This window comes from Coturnix japonica, chromosome Z, assembly GCF_001577835.2.
Source record: "Coturnix japonica isolate 7356 chromosome Z, Coturnix japonica 2.1, whole genome shotgun sequence".
Lineage (NCBI taxonomy): Eukaryota > Metazoa > Chordata > Aves > Galliformes > Phasianidae > Coturnix > Coturnix japonica.
Window position 1 is genome coordinate 61,366,120 of NC_029547.1, and position 19,528 is coordinate 61,385,647.

Here is a 19,528-nt window from a genome sequence, read left to right on the forward strand (position 1 = left end):
GCAGTGCATTCAGGTGGACTCTACTGCAGTTCCCACAGTGTACGTCTAGCGTCATTGCATGAAACCTTAAAAAGAGAAGACAAAGAGAATGTGCATGGTTGAGTGAGACCAGAGATATGAATATTTTACCATCTAGTTAGAAGTCAAAAATCCTTTTGGACTTCCAGATCTGATGTACACACACCCATTTGTGATATATTGCTACAATGGTCACAGAAGTACATAGCATAGAAAAGACAGTATCTAGGTGATACATGTATTAACACAGGCTGTTTATGAAAATATTCAGACCAGTAAGCTGCAATGACTGTTTTAGAGGGCACTTACTGTTGTGCGTACATTGCCTCTGCTTTGTGTTAACCAGTGCTAAAACATGGAAGATTAACTGCTTCCAATAGTCCCCTTCGGTTCATGATTTTTACAGGGAATGTAATACTTTTTACATGAAAAAGAAAAGAGAACAGGACTCAAATTCTTCATCTCTTCCAAAAACAAACAAACAAACAAACAAAAAACCCAAACAAACATGCACAACAGGAAATAGGCAATATATCAAAACCAAAGTTTCATCACATTGATAATAATAATTACCAATCAAAATAATGCAATGCTAAGCATAAATAAATAAAGTGGACTACTGCATAGTTCCCTTAATTCTGTGAGCATATTTTCTACGTACTTTAAATGGCTTTGCCTCAGACTTGCTTGGCAGCTTATATCAAGATGACAACACTGTATATACAAAAATAGCGAGCCAAGAAAATGCAGCTGAGTTTTACTGCAATACTCTGAAATTTGAAGTTGGTGGAATGGTAGCTTCTGCAAAAGACAATTTAAAAATGCCCCCAAGACAAATCAGGGACAGCTCAGGTTCCTATGTGACAAAATAATTACCTAGTACATCACTTAGGGTATTACAAGCACTTCAGGCTGAAAACAAAATAAAAAGAAATGAACAAGCAAAAAACAGTTAAAGCAACCCTAATCTTACATCACTGTGTAAAAAGTGCACAGGGGCCATATTATGCCATCTGTTTTGAAAGCAGAACATGAGATTAGCAGGGAGGTACCCTTAAAAGCCAGATGGTGCAATGTGACCTGTTATTCTTGTCAAGTCTGGAAAAAAAAAGATTGTTTCATTGCAGTGTATAAAGCTTACTTATGACCCACAGATATTTGTTTCTGTCTTTCAGGCAGCTAAATATTTTCCTTAAAGCCTTGCTGCCTGATGGAAAATAGTGAAAAACACAGATCGTGCAGCTGCAACTAATTACTTTTTGGGAAAAAGGTAAGGCATATTTTAACACTAATGCAGCAATAGTTGGAGAGTAACATGGAATAGCTGTAAAGGACAGTAATGCCATATGGATTGGTGCCATGTCTGAGACACCTCCTTGATGTCCAGTGCAGAGATGCTTTAACATCAATACTCAGTGGTTTCACATTTTTCTAGGAAAATATTTCTGGATTTATTAAATGTTTTTCATGAGGAATATAAACCTTACTTGAATTTTTAAAAAATGGTATAAAAGGCAAAGTTTGCAAAAATAAATTTATTTATTTTGTCTACTGCATATGTATGACAGCTGTGGTTTCTGAAGGGGTTCTTCTGCTTCTCGTACACAATAAAAATGTTATGCAATGAAAATTCACCTGCTGGCATAAGGCATGCTCGCAAATATCATCTGCTTTTTAGTCATAATGGAATGAATCATCTAAATATTTCTTCAGTCAAAGAGTATCTAGTCAACAGTGTTCAGTTTTCATCTGGAAATGACCTAGGCTCCCTCTTAAAGAGAAACAATCAATTCTTATTCTATCCGGTGTGCCTATCATAAGACTTTTCAGCTTTCCAAGGAACAATTATCTTAGTTATATTCAGCATTTCAGTAACTTCAATAGTTTTCTCTGCTGATTTTTATAATACATTTAGAGAGTTATTGTTTTGATCAGGAAGGTTTGCTGAGTTCATCCCAGTGCAGACACCACACAGCACCTTTAATTCTGCCTTTGACTGTAGGTCTGTTCAGGTGTTCTTGAATTTTAAGTCAATGTGTACCTGGCAGGTACCCACAGTTTGGTGTGTGTCTTGAAGCAGAATTACCCCATCCTTTCATATAATGTTATCAGTCTATCAGTCTATCGCCCATCAATGCTTCCAGCCTCTCAGAAAAACTCAGGTAGAAAACCATTAGATAATCTACTGGGAAATGTTAAAATCCAGATTTTATATGTAGAGCTGCCTAGATATTCTCCTTGCAGTAATGTTCTCAAACAATATGATGCTTTTATAGCAACAGGATTTCTTAGAAATTGTATTTTAGTGGACTATGTATTGTTCATGGAGTCCTTGCACTTCTGCCAGGACTGGCTTTAGTCAGTTCTGTACAAGAATTATTCTAGTCTGTGTCTGGTGTCCTCTGCTCTTCATGAAGTCTGTCACTTCTGAGGTTTGGCTCATCCAGACAGTTTCTCTGCTTTCCAAGGTGTGTATTCCCCTTGCTCTGCAGTGTAGTCCTGTCAGTCTCCCTTTTCTGCTATGTATGTCCTTTGAATTTTTCCATTCACAGGTTCAATTTTTCTCCCGAGAAGGAGCAGTCTTTCTATTCCTCCAGAAGGTCACAGACAATTCAATCTTTACTGTTACAGGTATATAACAGAGAAATGGGTTTCAAAAAATACAGAACACACATTACCTGTCACAGATACAGGCATGAAATCTCCAGCATCCTTGCAAAAGGGCAACTTTCAAATGTGTTTTTCTAGTCTATTGATTTTGAGTGATTTTCTAGTTGAACTTATTCTACAGCATTCTTTGCAAGTCTAGGCGAACCTTTCAGTTGTGCAACCTGGCTTTGGTTCTGTTTTTTGCTGCAAGCAAATTCCTCCTAGATGACTCTTGCCTTAAGGAAATATAAATGAGGGCAAATCTCAATGTGTATTCACTGAATTGAAGAACAAGGAGTTGTGTCAACAAGTAGCAAAATGCATCAGTAATTCTAGACATTAGTTGGACAGAGTAACTTCCTTATGCGAAGTTTTTTCTTAATACTTCTCATGTAATCAGCTCAATATAGAACATCTGCAGAGATGACAACTCTACAGATGTATTCCCATCTGTTTCTCGCAGCTCATTCCAGCTTGTGTGCCAGAAGACTTGACAAAATTGTCCTATTGAACTTAATCCATATAAAACCCAAGAACATCTTAAGTGTCTATGACACTATGTGATTTCTTTTTTTTTTTCTTACACAACTTTAAAGCAATCTGTTTTTTATTAAGCAGCTTTTCTAACTCAAAGACATACTGCTCCCCTAGTGTTTATAATAGTATAAGTGATAAAGTGTAATAAAACTAATTCTGTCTCTACTATAGATAAGAGTTTATTTTGTTAAAGGAAATAATTTTGGCAGAAGTTAGATAACATTTCTCATGAAGTTTCTGTAAGCCAATGTTCAGATGTAGGATGAACTTCATTGATAGGAGGAGTCAGTTCTGGATAGTTAAGAGATTCATTTGATGTATGTAAAGATATACTGCATTCTGAGCTTTATTTTGTCTGCCTCCCAAATAGCCTGGAAATGCCTTAGACACCTATTTGTTAAATGAGGGTCTTCAAACAACTGTTTTTTTGTTTTGTTTTTAAAAAGTACCTTTTCCTGAAGTTATAAAGGATGGAGGACACCATCTTGCATAAATGCAGTTCTGATTTTTGAGGCAAAGCTTAAAAATATACACTTAGTCAAATACAAATAAGGTCCTCATGTGAATTACAACCCACAATCTGCAAACGCTTTTCAGCTGAAAATATGTATATGCATCAGGACAGTAAAATCTCTGATGTACATACATATCACTTCAACTACTACAAGAACTGTGCACTCTTCCAGTTAATATGAATGGGTCTCAAGATTTAAATTCATACAAATAAGAGCATTGTAGCACTTTCTCGTTGAATAACACTTGATCTGGCTTTAGTTTAATATGAGAAAAAAACATGATGGTTATGTTAGAGCAATGTTGCTTAATGTCAGGAGTCATAGGTTTCCTGGGCTTTAGGATTTGCCTCTTAGCGTTGTGATTTCAGTGAGGAGAAAGGCTATGCAAGGCAATGTTTTGAACTTTTATCACAAGAAATGTTATTTTTTGAGCTTGGGATTTGGCACACATCCGGTTTCAAAGGGGCTGAATACCATTTTGGAGAACATTTTTTTCTCCTTGACTTCATCAGAGATAAAACTGTGGCTGGGGAAACAACCAAGGAAGCCTTTTAAAAACATCAAAGATGTCTTTGTAAGATGTTAGGCTTGCAATTCATCACAGAGAAAACTCAAAACAAAATATGAAGGTAAGGATATTTATTGCAGTACAGACAAAAAAAATCTTCTTAAAATGTATTAGGGAAAAGTGATAAAAACAAGATTCCATTTCAATTAAATAGCTTTAAAGAGTGTTTAGTATTCTATCATAGTTTTAGTCAATCAATATAATTTCAGTAAGGAAGCATCTTGAACGTTCTTTTCCTGCATCATTTGGTAAACTCTTAACCTATAATACAAAGAGCAAAGAAAACAGTGACTTCTAAGAAAACTATTCCTAGTGCAAAATGGAGAGAGATGAGGGTATTAACCTTTTCTAATTAGTATGGCCTACAGCTTCACTAAGACCTTAAGTTTATCTTTTAATATCTGAATACCAGACATAGTTCAGAAAAGTATCTCCCTACTAAGATATAGTCTTAACCTGCCAAATAAGTTTTTAATACCTCTTTGATCCTTTTTACTAGGGACTGTGCTATGCTCAAGATGTAAATTATACTGCTCACTAAATATCAAATTGATACATTAAAATCATTTGATAGTTTCTAGTGTAAATAGTTAAGCTTGAAGTTACAAGGCAGGTAAGAAGGGAATAATTTTGCTGTTAGTAGAGCTACATCAAAGAAATGTGGCCAGCAGGGTGAGAGAGGTCATCCTGTTCCTTTGGTCTGTGCTAGTACAACCTCACTGCATCCAGATGCGGAGTCCTCAGCACAGGAGAGACATGGATCTGTTTGAGTGTGTCCAGAGGAGGGCCACAGAAATGATCTCAGAGACTAAATACCTCTCCTACAAGGACAGGTAGAGAGACTGAGGGTGCTCAGCTCAGAAGAGAAGGCTGCAAGCTGATAACTGTTAGCAGCTTTTTGGGGAGCTACCTGAAAGAAGGGGTCAGACTCCTTATCAGGGTCTCTGGTAACAGTACAAGGGGAAATGGTTTCAAGCTAAAAGAGGGTAGGATATAAGGGTGATGTAAGGAAAAATGTATTTTAAATTGAGGGTGATGAGGCACTGGAATAGGTTGCCTAGAGGTGTAGTTGGCCCCTGGAGACTTTCAAGTTGAGGCTGGATCAAGCCCTGAGAACCCTAATCTAGCTGTGCTTGTCCCTGTTCATTGCAGGGGAGGTGGCCTTCAGAGGTCCCTTCCAACTCTAAGGATTCTATGATTCCTATGCTCTAGCTTGTGGCCATTGTCTTTCACCCACCCAACATGCACTTCTGAGAAGTTGCAACTACTCCATATCCTCAGCTACATCCCATATAGCTGCAGATAGTCTCCCCTCCCCATCCTCTCTCTCACCCTCAGTTAAATCAATGCCTTCTGCTTCTCCTTGCACAACTTGATCTCCAACACTGACAGTCATGGAAACCTTCCATTGAACTAACTGCCACGCAGCACAGTCTGTCTTCCAACAGAACACCAAATTTGGGGACAGCACATTGGTATCTCTCACCAGTGCCAAGCAGTGGGTCAGGATCTTTCAGTTCTGTCTCCCAGTCACTCTTTCTTACACAGAAAAAAAAAAGAACAGTGTTATTATTTCTACATTATTTATACTTCACTTAAATAAGGAGTAGAAAATTATTTGGTTAAAAAAGAAGGCAAAAACTGGAAAATGACAGGAGTGCTTCTCTACTTGCTTTAAGCAAAACAATTCGAAAAATAAAAAATACAAACAAACAAAAACCCAACCAACCAAAGAAATCCAACAATTATCATAACTAAGATATTGGAATGCTATTTTTTTCCCCTTTTATTCTTTTTCATGAAGATCAAAGACAAGAAGAAGTTTTATTCTCACTTACATTGTCCTGAAAATTATGTTTTAAAAACGTAAGTTGAAAAGACAAAAGAAAATCCCATTTGGTCCAGAAATTAAAATTTTATTAGATAATGAATAGATATATTGGTTAACAGTATTAATAGTAAAAGTCAATGGGAATTCCTTTGTGGCCACTGCTTGCTTCAGTGAACATCAGACTAACATTTCTAAGTTTTATTAGAAGCATTTCTAATGAGCCATGCTAAAACATGCACAATTTCAGGCTTCCTTAGGCAGAAGTCAGAATTAAAAATAATCCCATTGTATGGACAATGTCAATAAATAGACATGGGTCAATGGGCACAAGCTGGAACACAAGAAGTTCTTCCTGAACATTAGCGAAAACCTTACTGTGAGGATAAGAGAGTACCGGAACAAGCTGCTCAGAGAGGCTGTGATATCTCCTTCTCTGGAGACTTTCTAAATCCACCTGGATGCTTTCCTGAGCCACCTTCCTTGGCACAGGCCAAGGACTGGATGATTTCCAGAGGCCCTTCCAACAGCAGAATCAATTTTGTGACTCCCTGATTCGTGTGATATGTATATGTCAAAACAGCAGTGTTTGAATTAACAGATGCAGGAGCATCAGGGCTGTCAGCAGGAGCAGATTGTTTTGAGTTGCAGATGAGATAATAATTCACAGATAATCATTTAATTGATGGATTCAGTTATTTCTTTCTTCTCATACAGTATTCTCTGTCTTTGTAGCTTATATTCTGAAGTCCTTATCACCACCTCTCTTTACTCAAGGATGGAAGGGCTGCAAGAATTTGGATCACATGGTGAGAAGCAGTAGGTGGAAAAAATTAAGGTAATGCTGACCTTTTAATATCTGTTTTTTTTTTTTCCTAGGCTACATAGACCTTGCCTGATTAAAATTTAGAAATGGGTTTATTGTCCTGCTAGCAAGTTGCAGTTGTGTCTCATTAGATAGCAGATTGTGTTTCAAAAGGGTCCCAGGTTGCTGGACCCTTTTGTGTGTGAGAGACTATTTCCACATGTGGTCCCAATGCTTGCCTTCTGCCAAAATATGCAATAGCAACAGAACAGAATAAAGAGATTAACAGCAGGAAAGCAACAAAGCAAACCGATCTGATGCTGTCAATTTTCCTGAAGCTTTTAATGCCCTCCCACTTCCCCTGTTAACAGACTGAGCTCCCCTTTGGCAGCACGGGCTTCTACTAATTGATGAGGAAGACGTGCATGATCATGATAGTACAAAATGAATGGTAAGAAACTGCATAAATGAAGGGGATTGTTTATTCCCTGACAGAATTGCAAAATAGATGCAGTGATTTAAACAGCAAGCAGAGGAATGAAAAGTAAAATTAATTTGGTCATTATTCCTATACATTCACAGAGAACATCAACATTAGGAGACACTGTATTGTGTGCTTTTAGAAAGGAAATGAATAAGACATTCTCAGATCTTGATTTAAATTATAGTAAAATACAGAGGAGGCATCTTTCACTGGTAGATAGAATACTTCATGAATACAGAATCCTCAAGATATTTTCTTCTTATAAAAACAAGCACCGTTCTATTCATTATGAAAGATTAATACTTAACAAATAGCTACATTCTTTCAAAATTTCTCTAAGGCAGCCTTATCACCAAAACTGAGATACGTAGAGCAGGGATTTTGTGGTTTTGTTTGAAGTTGGAGATTACCATAAGTATACTAATGTAAATATATGTGACTTCTGTTGTCTCAGTGACTTGATGATTAAAACTTGTGATTCAGTAAAATGATTAGTTTTACTGTTAAATATTGTTGTAGACAGCAAAATATATCTTTTTTTTTCCATTTCAAATTCAAAGGAGAAAGAGTTGCCTTGCTAAAGATCTATATAATGAAACTCTTAAAAGGCCAAGGTCTGTAAATCTGAGCTGAAATCTACTGAAAAACAGCAGACTGTTGAGAAATTACAACAAAATTTAAATTTCAGAGAATCATACACTTGGAAAATTGTTTGGTCCAACTGAGTGAAACTATGGGATAAGTAGGCTTTTATCACTTCTGCATTATCAGCTGCCTGGTTCTGCTGTAGCAGGAATGTCCCACTCCAGAAACACAAAGGATAGCATGACCCAGCAATATCAGGTGAGGCAGAACTGTGCCTCCTCTGTGTGTATTAAAACCACATTCATATGATTCATAATATGGTTTTAATACAATTTAAGCTAGAACTGAGATCAAAACAGTCTCATATCATAGAATGATATTGTACGGCAACCTCAGACGATATTGTGTGTCTGTAGTCATATTCATCACTAGATGTAGGGACTTAACTGAAAAATGAGAAAAGTATAAGAAAGACCAAGATTTCTAGGAGGATATAACTACTTTCTTCTGTTCTCCTCTGGAAATTTAACACCAGTGTCTGTCTGCACTTGCGATATGTTCATAATGTTCATTTTACCACCAACAAAAATTGGACAGAAGGTAAATCATGGCTTCCATCTATCTCTCTCAACCTCTCTTTTTTCGAGTCTTAAGTACAGAGTTAACAAAACAATTCCAAGCACCAGTATCATAACCACCATCTGCCTTTCTTGGCAGTATCACTGTGAGTCAGCTGAAAAATCAACTGGAGTTGATGGGCAGGTTAGTGGGTTTCTGTGTTTGACCTTTTCATAAAACTTGAAGCACAAATGTGCATTTGGTCAGTATTCACTGATTTGGATACTGCAGGTCAGTGCTGAATGAGAAGATACAGCTCCCCAGAGTCATGCTGATTGAAGAAGTTCAGCTATTTTAAACTGTGTGTGCCTGGTAGGTAATAAAGCTGCCTGCTTTCTTTACTCCTTTCCCAAGTTTGCTACCGGTTAAACATTTGGTGTCTGGGTCCTAAGAAGCAACATGGTAAGATTTTCCCTTTGAACTTCTTGTCCTTGGCTATAGATGGGGAAAACACCATATTGTAAACCAAGTTGTTGTTATTTTGGGAGTGTAAAATGAAAATAATTGTTTATTTCTTCACTCAGTTGAACTGATTCTATGCAAGTTAAGGTTCTCAAGAAAGCACACATAACAAACAAAAAAAAAGCTAATTGGGAGGCTTGCACTTCAGTTCTCTCAGTGTTCCAGAGAGCTCTTTCTTTTCAATTTTAGAAGAAATAATACTGGTTACATTAAGTGGTGAAGGAAATGGACTAGAAACAAGAGGAAAAGAATATGAAACTCATCAAGAAATAAAGAGTAGCTTGATTCTGATTATGCCATTCTTTATCAGCTGATATATCCAAGTATACATGTATATACACATACTGAATAAAGAATCATTATCAACACCATGTTTATCAATATTTTAAGTTATTCAGTGTTGGTTTGAGCCATATGCTACTGGAACAACAAGAGTACAATCATACATCATGTATGAGAAAAAATAAAAACAGATATAATTTTTTTTCCTCAATTTCTATTAAGTCCTTAGAATTTCATGAAGTATTCTTTATATTTGCCTGTAGTATTTTCAGATTTCTTTTCTTTCTTTTTTTTTTCCCCTCAGAGCAACTTCTTAGTGTTTTATCAATAATAAGCCATTATAAGATTCTACAAACTTAATGAATACTTCAGTGATCCTGATTACAAATAATTTTTGGAAATCAGAAATATTAGCATTATGCTTATAGCACATGATTATATTTGCTATTGAATGCTTAACATTGTGTTTTACTTCTCTGAGACAGGCGAGATATGTGAGCTGTTCTTCTACTGTAGTACAACTGATACTCTACATGGAAAGAAAAAAAGCCCCTTCTTCAAAACCTAAACATGGCATCATTTTGTATTCCATTGAACAAGAGACAGATAATATTCATGAGATCATTAGGGTGTGAATTAATACCTCACTGACATAAACAGTGTTTTGATTTGCCCATTACTTTTATGGTCTTCTTTTTCCCTTTCGTATATTCCATTGCTTAAATTACATAAACTAAGCATCAGCATCTCAGATGAAAATTAATTTTCTTTTGGAGACTACTGTTCCTTTTACTTCACCATTAGAAGAACTGGGAAGCAGAATCGAGTTGACAAAGAAAATGAATGCGAACACAAAGTACTGCTTGAGTCCTGTAAGTTTTCCAACGTAAGAAAGAGAGATGGTTGTGGAAATGCTCAGTGGTTTCTTAGTCTCATTAACCCTTCAACTCTCATTCACAAAATCTTTGTTACGAAGTAAAGGTTGAAGTAGGTAAAGGCAATAAAGTCAAGAAAATCACAGAATCACAAAATTGTTTAGGTACAAACCCCTTGTTCAAGCAGGGACACCTGGTGCAGGTTGTCAAGGACCACATCCAGATGTCTTTTGAGTAACTCCAAGGAAGAAGACTCCAAAACACTGGGAAATCTGTGCCAGCACTTGGTTATCCTCACAGTAAGGAAGTGTTTCCTGATATTCTGTGTTACAGTTAATGCCTCCACCTCTCAGCACAGCCAGTTCCAGCCTTACCACACTCTGATTAAAGAATTTCCTCCTAACATCTAACCTAATTGTCCTGTTCTTTTTTTTATTATTATTATTATCGTTATTATTATTATTATTATTATTATTATTATTATTATTATTATCATTATCATTATTATCATTATTATCATTATTATTTTAATTTTAAAACCACTATATTTGTCCTATCACTATCAGATCATGTGAAAAGTATGTCTCCATCTGGTTTTTAAGCTCTTCTCTAGAGTGAAAAATCCTTTCTTCATAAGAAAGTTGCTCCACCCTTTTGATGACATCCTCAGGACTCAACAGTTCCATATCTATTTTGTGCCAGGGGGCCCAAATCTGGATGAAATATTCCACACATGACCTCACAGACCTCTCCTGACTCAATGGCAATACTTTCCCTAGTGTATCCAAGACTAATATTAGCCTTTTTAGTGGCTGATGTTCAACTTGGTAGCCAACTTGGTTTCCAGCTGGATGGCTCCCACCATGTATTAACATCTGTCTGTTTGTTCCTTGTTAGGTGCATTATTTGGCATTCTCTTTTGCTGGACTCTGTGAGGTTCCTGTCAGTCAATTTCTCCAACATTTCAAGGTCCCTCTGGATGATTCTCAGTCATACTGTGCTCTTCTCTCAGTTGTGTGTTGTCTATAAACTCACTGCAGGTGGATCCAGTACTGATACTGATGGTATACGTGCCCATGGCTTCTGACTAGACATTGTACTGGTCAAGGAATTACAGAATCTCGGGGTCAAGAAGGGACTCTGGAGATCTCTAGTCCAAACCCCTACCAAAGCAGGTTCTCTAAGGCAGATTGTATGGGAAAGCGTGTAGGTGGGTTTTGAATATCCCAACTGTAAGAAACTCCACAGCATTTCTGCACAGCTTGCTTCAGTGCTCTATATGCTTCAATGTAATCATTCTTTTACTTGCGTTTGCCTGGAATTTGCTGTGTTCCAGTTTGTGCCCATTATCTCTTTTCCTCCACCCCACCCACTGACACACCCCCCAGCTAGATATTTGTAAGTGTTGATAAGATCCCCTGTTATTTTTCTCCAGGCTCAATGGTCCCTTTCTCATATGGAAGATGTACCAGGCCCACCTGCTGGCCATGCTCTTTTAATGCACACTGGGATACCATTGGCCTTCTTTGTTACAAAGGCACCCTGCTGGCTCATGGTCAATCTGCTGTCCACAAGAACACCCAGATCCTTCTCTGCAGAGCTCATTTTCAGCAGGTCAGCCCCTGACCTGCACTGATGTGTGCTACTATTCCTCTTCAGGTGTAGAACTCTACAGCTGAACATCACTGCTGAACCACCCTCTGGTTTCAGCCATTTATCTAGTTTTCAATCCACCTCACTTTCTGTCCTTTCAGCCCATATAACAATATGTTGTGTATAACTTTATTTTAGAGGAGACGGTGTCAAATGTTTTATGAAATTTCATATAACCAGTATTTGCATCTCTCTCTTCATCTATCATGTATGTCCAATTTCAGCATAGTTGCCGTTAGTAGGAAAAAAGTTTCCCACACACACCATTTTTCACCATCCAGAAAAGGTGGAAGTCAGAAGTTGCCAAATCTGAACTGTATGGTGTGTGTGGTCTTCATGGTCATGGTCTTCAAACTGTTATGGACCCTGATGCTGTCACGTGGCAAGAGACACTCCCTGGCCTAACTCAGAAAGTTCATGACTTCAGCATAGTCAGTACTGCAGTGCAATTGTCAGAGCTGTTGGTTTCTGAAGGTTCCAGGAAATTCAACCTTTTCCCATCTCCAAAGACAGTGAATATCACTTTACCCACTGACAGCTGCATCTTGAGCCTCTTATTTGATGGGGAATTCACATTTCACCACTCCATGGACTGCTGTTTTGACTCTGGCTCACAGTGGTGACACCACATCTCGTCACCAGTAATAATGCAATCCAGAAAACTGTCACCTTCAGCCTCATATAGGTTCATATTGGTTCAGTGCAACAAACTTGCACATGATGTTCCTTCTGTTCCTGTGTAAGCATTTGTGGGATCCACCTGGTGCCAACTTTGTGATATCCTGACATTGCCACAATTATTTCCAATGCACTGAAGACAATACCCAGCTCTGTATACAGTTCCCTGGCCATAATCTGCCAATTTGTGCAGATTAGCCAATCCAGAGGCATTTAATTTCATGGTGCAGCAGCTGTGAATGCCCAACTGTAACATGGCTTGTCTTTCTGTTGATGATGATGATGCTGATGAATCTTTCATCACTGTTGATGCTGCTTAAGTGCACCACCCACTGCTTCACTATGCTCACATCTACTGTGTGTTCTATATAAATGTTCGGCAAGTATCAGTGAATATCAATGTGTTCAATTGTTTGTTTGTTTGTTTGTTTAATTCAGTGACATATCTTCTCTTCATTTGCACTTCTATGTCAGATGCCATCCTGTCAGACTGCCCCTCTGCTGCCATCTGTCACATGGCAGCAAAAAGGAATAGAATACTGGTGGAAAGGTTCAAACCTCCCTTGCCTTACCACAAACATAATAAAACAGGAGGCATTACTTTCAGAGCAGCCCTTGTAGAATTCCAGCCTGTGTTCATTGTTTTAGAGTCTGCAAGTTGTGTTACATTTTGGAGAACTACATCTGACACATTTAAACTCGGAGGATATCAAACTTTATTTTTCTTGACAGCAAGAGTAATTGCTATGATGTACAATAAAACTGATAGAGAAGTTCAGATCTGTTTGCTTAACCCGTTTTATAGCACAATCTTTCCTGCAGATGAATGTTTTGACAGGTAAACACAAAAAAGAGGACTTTATTTTTCTGGGATAAACACATATGGAGGGATCTTATTTCAGTTAAACTGATGTAAATCTGCCCCAACTGCAGTAAAGTCAGGCCATTTACTTTGGAATGAGAATGTAGCCTCTTATGTGAGAAGATAAATAATTCAGGGCTGCTTACAAAGTTATCTTTGTTCCCAACTTTGCATATTTTTCAAGAAATTTACATGTCCCTTTTCAAGATGAAAAATCTATTAAATAAATATGCGTCCCTTCTTCTTAAAGTGTTTGATAACACACTCATCTTACATTTTGAGCAAATCCTTCATAATGAAATATCAAAGGCAGCTTTGTCCTTAAGGTCAAAGATGTTTGTTCTTCTCCACTGCTGCTCTCTATATATCATATATACCACTGGTCAGTCCAGCTTTACTTATTGCTGAGGAATGAGAAATACAAACCATGTATTTCTGCAGAAAGAGCAAAAAAACACATCACAAAACATAGTCAAAATGCATCAGTTTATATCCATTCTTCATAGCTGTTTGCATTATCATTAAGAGCACGGGGCAGAATCGGGGGAACACACGTTCATTATTCCCACTGATTATTTTTTTTCTGGCTACAGCTGGCAAGTAATTGCTGACAGTATTGATTTCACAGAAGACCAATAGCACTATCTGTGTTTCCTGAATCTTTTCCTAACCTTGCCTTGCTCTACCTTGCCTCATTTCTTCTCTTTTCCTTTTTAATTAGGGTTACTTTTGTTAGTTTTATTGTGCTTTGCCTCTAATATATATAATTTTTTCATGGTGGTAATCTGACACAATAATAGTTTTCAGATGCTCATTTCTTAAATGGTTATTAAAAATTTTGTGCCAAAGGAGGAGTATCCAGCCACTCTTAGTGCAGAAACAACCTACAAAGTGCCATATAAACAAAAATTATGTTATGTGGCATCAAGATTTTCTTATGTGTAATGCAAAATTACACATTTAAGGTAAAATAAAAGAAAAATAAAAGCAAAAATGATATGATACAACTTATTTTTTATTTTTTTTCTTATTATTATTTTTAGCAGGACTGTCACTAATGCAATCTATATGGATGATGGAGCTAAAAAGTTAGAGACAAAAACTAATAAATCCACATATCCAGTTAGTTCTGTCCTGACTACTAATTATAATGTCATCAGACTATGCTGTTAGTAATTACTATGCTCAGGATAGTGCTGAAAAGCTTTCCATATGAAACTTCAGTGGTGAATGAACCTCTAAGAAAGGTTTAATTTTCATAACCATAAAAGTTTATCCCAACTATGTGAACCAGGCTGGAAGGGGTGAAAGCTTCTCACCCTCATGACTTGCTAAAATAAAGGTGTGGTAAAGATTACTTCTTTCAATACTAGACATAAAGTATGACTTACAAATAATTCTTTTTCTAACTATCACTTATCTCACACTTTCATCTCCTGACAGGGACTGCTGTCTTCATTGAATAGAAGTACAGGTAACTGCAGAAGCCTGTGAGGTGGGAAGAAAAACCTATTCTCATGCTTTCACAAGAGGACTGACTGCTTTTAAAGGATGAAGCAAATAAATATAGAAATTACCACAGGAAATGTCACCTGAAAATTTATGGTTGAATTCTATGTCCAGGTAGCAATGAACAAGTCTTATTAAAGTACTTTAATTATACTTTACTTCCATTCTCTGATAAGTGAGAACAGCCTACTTTCTAAAACGTCACAATCAGTCCCACAACTGAGCATTTTCAGTCTGCTGATGACCCCCACAGTACAAAGGAAATTGCTAAGACTCATTCTACTTACCTTTTATTTTATTATTATTATTGTCTTGGAGTTGACATCTTACGTTTCAATGGGAAAAAATGAATGGAATGTTGAACAGTTTAGTGCAAGTTCATTTCCCTTTATTTTCTTAATTGATCCAACAAATGTGTTTTGTCTGGGTGACTATGGTGGATATGATGGCTGGACACAATACCTCAGTACCTGAAAAAAAATGACATGATAATGAATACTGACAAGATCATTCCAATGTTTTAAATAAATGATAAGGAACAAAAGCAGAGATGGCTTTTTCAAAAATGAACCTCTACCCAGCTGAAGTAAGGTGTTTCCAACAAATCTAAATCATTCCACTAATGGGCATGTTACCTGGAAGTAAGGAGTGAAAACACCAGAAAAAACAGCAAAAAAAAAAAAAAAAAAGAAAGAAAAAAAAACCAAGAAAAAAAAAACAACCAACCAACCAAAAAAAAAAAAAAAAAAAAAAAAAAAAGTTAATAATTTTATGAGCTATCTATTTCTCTTTATAGTATTGTATATTTTTTGCTATTTTATTTTAACATACAAACTAACAGTTTCATTTATTTAACAGATGATCAATGAATCTACTCACCTGAAACTACAACAAGTCTTTGGAGTCCTTCCTTTAATTAAAACCTCTGAAATTTTCCAAGTTTATTTTCTAGTTAAAAAGTGATTGTTGTGTATGGTAACAAGAATTATGTATTTTTTCTGGAGTGCTTTGAACTGGCTTGATTTCCTCTGAAGAAATTTCTTTAACTCTTTAACTCCATATAAGTCCCAACATCAGAATTACCAAAACTCCTCCTTTACAGTTCTGGATAGCTGTAAATGAAGTCACTGGACTTCATCACATCCATATTCATTGTGTTGTTTCATTTACTGTCCGAGATCTTCATAAGAAAAAAATAATAATAATAATAATAATAAATCTGGTGATTCAGGTCTTAAGTTACAGCTGAAACATTTTTCTTCTCTTCTAGGTATGCTTCAGAGCAGGCACAGGATTCTGTATTGGGCAAATCCATTTGGTATGAAATACTTCAGACTAGAATTGTAACTGCTAGCCTTGTATTAGCTATTAACCTTTAAATTTTCAAAATTAAAAATAACAAATGCCAACTATACAAAAAACATACACAAAACGAAACCTTTGAATTCTAACCAAATGAAACCCTCAACAACTGAAGCTGCTCAGATTCTCTTCTGAATCTGCAGAATACTCTTCCCTTCTTGTTTCCTTTCTTACATACACAATGAACAGATTATTCCTTCCAAAAATACAGTTTCCACAAGCATTTAAGTAAAAGTTACTGTATGGAACTGGAAAACTCTTACAAAATATGAGACATTTGTTTTTCTGTTTCCACATCACCTTCATTTTTCCTGTTTGAAGAATGGAGTGACTGAATGATGAGTGAAGATCTTTGGGGGGAAAAAAAAAGATGTATCTCAGATTTATCCCCCTTAAACGATTGTTGAAAACATCACATGAACAATGCAAAGTGCAACATTCAGGTCTTTCCCCAAGGAATAATAAAATAGAACAAATTTGTTCACAGCAAATTAACTGGGTAAAGGGAACTAAGAGGCATTTCTGTCTTGTGAAATAAAGTCATTCCCCAAGGCTCCAAACTACTGTGATCTCAATTTACTTAAAGTTCCAAAATAACGGTTAGAGTAATTTTGTTGTAGAATATCTTATATTAGACAATGTTTGTGTTTTCAAAATATTTGAGAAGAGTGTCCTTTTTGGTACAGATATTCCTAAATTTCTTACAAAGAGGTTGTATCTGGCTTCATTACAGTATAGTTTTTAAGTCATCCCAATTTCGTCTGCAGGATCGTAGTACCCTATCTGCAAAAAACATGTTTTCCTGACCCTATTTATCTTAGTCGCCACCAGATAGCACATGCTGTGTGTTGTCAGCTTGAAAATAGCCTAAGCACCTACATGTCAGTGGGCTGCCCCAAAGAGGAGGAAGGAAATCACTGTAATTCAACTGTTGCTAGGATTTATTGGTTCAGAAAATGATTGCAGCACATGTCACTGATCTGGATGTACTAAACAAACAACAGCACTTTAACAGGCTCATGTTTTTTTTAACCAGATGGCAATAAACAAAGCCTCAAGTTTGATGTATACTCCCCAACCTACCTCAAGCAAAGGGTTTTATCTTCATTGACTTTTACAAATAACACAGTTTTGCCTCCCCTAATGTAGACACAACTGACTGATAAAATAATAAAAAAGTGCCATGGATATGTAGTAATATGTGGTTGAAAGAGTTAATTTCTTCAGTTGCTGCAGTTGTTTACAAGGTAAATATATGTCAGCATCTTCAGAGAAATCCCAGAGATACTCCATAGTGTAGTGATTGTAGGGCATCCTGTTGATGTTCTGACAAGCAGACCATATCAAGGTCAACCCTTAGTTCTGAAAAATGAGAAGATTATAATATACTGAGCACTTCTACTCGCAAATGGAATGGATAACAAGGTTTCTGCTGCAGCAATAGTCAAACAGGCCAAAAATAACACGACAAGCAGTGCTAAGAGGCTTTTTCACCAAGGTCCTACACCTGGATGATGACGACACCAGTTACAGAGCTTGCATGTCTTGGCTCTTGCCCACAACCAAGTCTGAAGTATTGTCCATGAAGAAGGACATGCTGATAATGAAAACAGGAAATTCCTCAATACTCTCTTTCTGTTCATCATTATATCAAGCTTATATTAAAGGCAGAATCGATATATCTGAATCTTTATAAAAAATGCTACAGCTTAATAAGTTGAGTTCCCTTTTTAGCTGTATTCCTGTTATCACTCTTTGGAGTCTGGATGTGCAATGACAATGCCATTATTTTTATCACTGTTCTTTATCATCTGAAGGACATTAGAGATAAAGCAGTGCAAAACTTCTCTGACAAATTCCAAAAACTGTGGTTAGGTCACCTAACTTCAGATCTCACTTAAAAAAAAAAAAAAAGGAAGTTCTGCTGCTCCTGTTTTAAATTGTTTGGTTTTTTAAATTATTATTATTTTTAACTTAATCTTTTTAATACTTTTGAGGAATTGGACTTCTTCTGGTTAGATTTTTCTCTAAACTGCAACATTTCTCCGCAAGTAGTCCTTGTGACCTTTCATTCTTACTTTCTTACTTACCATTCCTTCTGCCTATTTTTCCTGTCTGTCCTTGATCCCTTGCCCAGGTGCCCTCTGTGAATTACTCCCCTCCTTCAGCTCTTCAGCCACTTCATTCTCCTTCCCTTCTGTTCGCATTCATTCATGGCTGCACATCACAGTTTACTTAAGGTTATGATTTACTGTTTCCTGTCATCTAATTCCTAACTTCCATCATAAAAATGCAGTGGTGTTCAAATAAAACAAAAGTGTATTAAAAAGTTGTCAATCACAGTTTTCTACGTAGCAAAGAAAATAAGTTTTCCTCTCAAGAGTGGTCTTGAAAAATGATCTTTGTAAACAACTGTGTTTTATTTTTTCTTTCTGGCTTCTAGCAGAAATGTGCTTGTTTTGTGCTCAGAAGGACACATGCACAAATAAAATATCTTTATATATACCACACAACTCCAGCTTTAATTCTATGTAAGAGAATAGAGTCTGAAAATGAGGCATTTCAAAATAGTCATAAGAATAATGGATTTGCTTTAGTCTTTTTGTAGCCTGCAAATACTTCTGGAAAACCTCTTTGGTCTTCAAAACTATTCCAAGAAAAGGCCAGCATAATGCAGATCTTATTCAGATGTGCTACTGAGAATGCTTGGAAATAATTATACAAAGTTATCATAAGAACTCTTTGATTTCCATCACAGTTGATACAAATCTGAGTTCTCCAAGAAGAAGGAAAATAATACCCTGTTTCGTGATCTAAAGAGGCAGGTGATCCATGAACTTTAAATACGGAATGGAGAATTACTCAACTTTCACAAATACTGTAACGTGAACCACTGAAAAAGGTGTGCTATATTGTGTATAGCAAATTATACATGATACACTACTATGTATAGCAAAAATACCTTTCTTCTCCATGATTCTTGGTCTTTCTTGAGTTCTCTTCCTGCCCTAAGTAATCCCCCGTGTCTGACCTCAAGTGATGTCTGGATCAAGTTTTTAACATAGTTGTTTAACAATTCACATCCTGGTTCTTGGAAAAAAGTTGTATTTTGGTCTTGTTCACAAGGACTAAGTGATACTTCGATACCTTTAGTGATTTGCTGACACACTTGAGATGTGGGTTTTGCTTTGCATTTACAAGCATATTTTTACTGCTGTAGGGAATATGCCAGTGAGTT

General features: G+C 36.5%; 1 long non-coding RNA gene across 1 annotated transcript; it reads left to right on the top strand.

Moving 5' to 3' along the window:
* Positions 1–6,623: 6,623 nt before the first annotated feature.
* LOC107306625 lies at positions 6,624–10,636 on the top strand. Its single transcript, XR_001552213.2, has 4 exons — positions 6,624–6,953; positions 8,707–8,751; positions 8,839–8,919; positions 9,837–10,636. It is a non-coding gene; the product is annotated as an uncharacterized LOC107306625 (long non-coding RNA).
* The last annotated feature ends 8,892 nt before the right edge of the window (positions 10,637–19,528 follow it).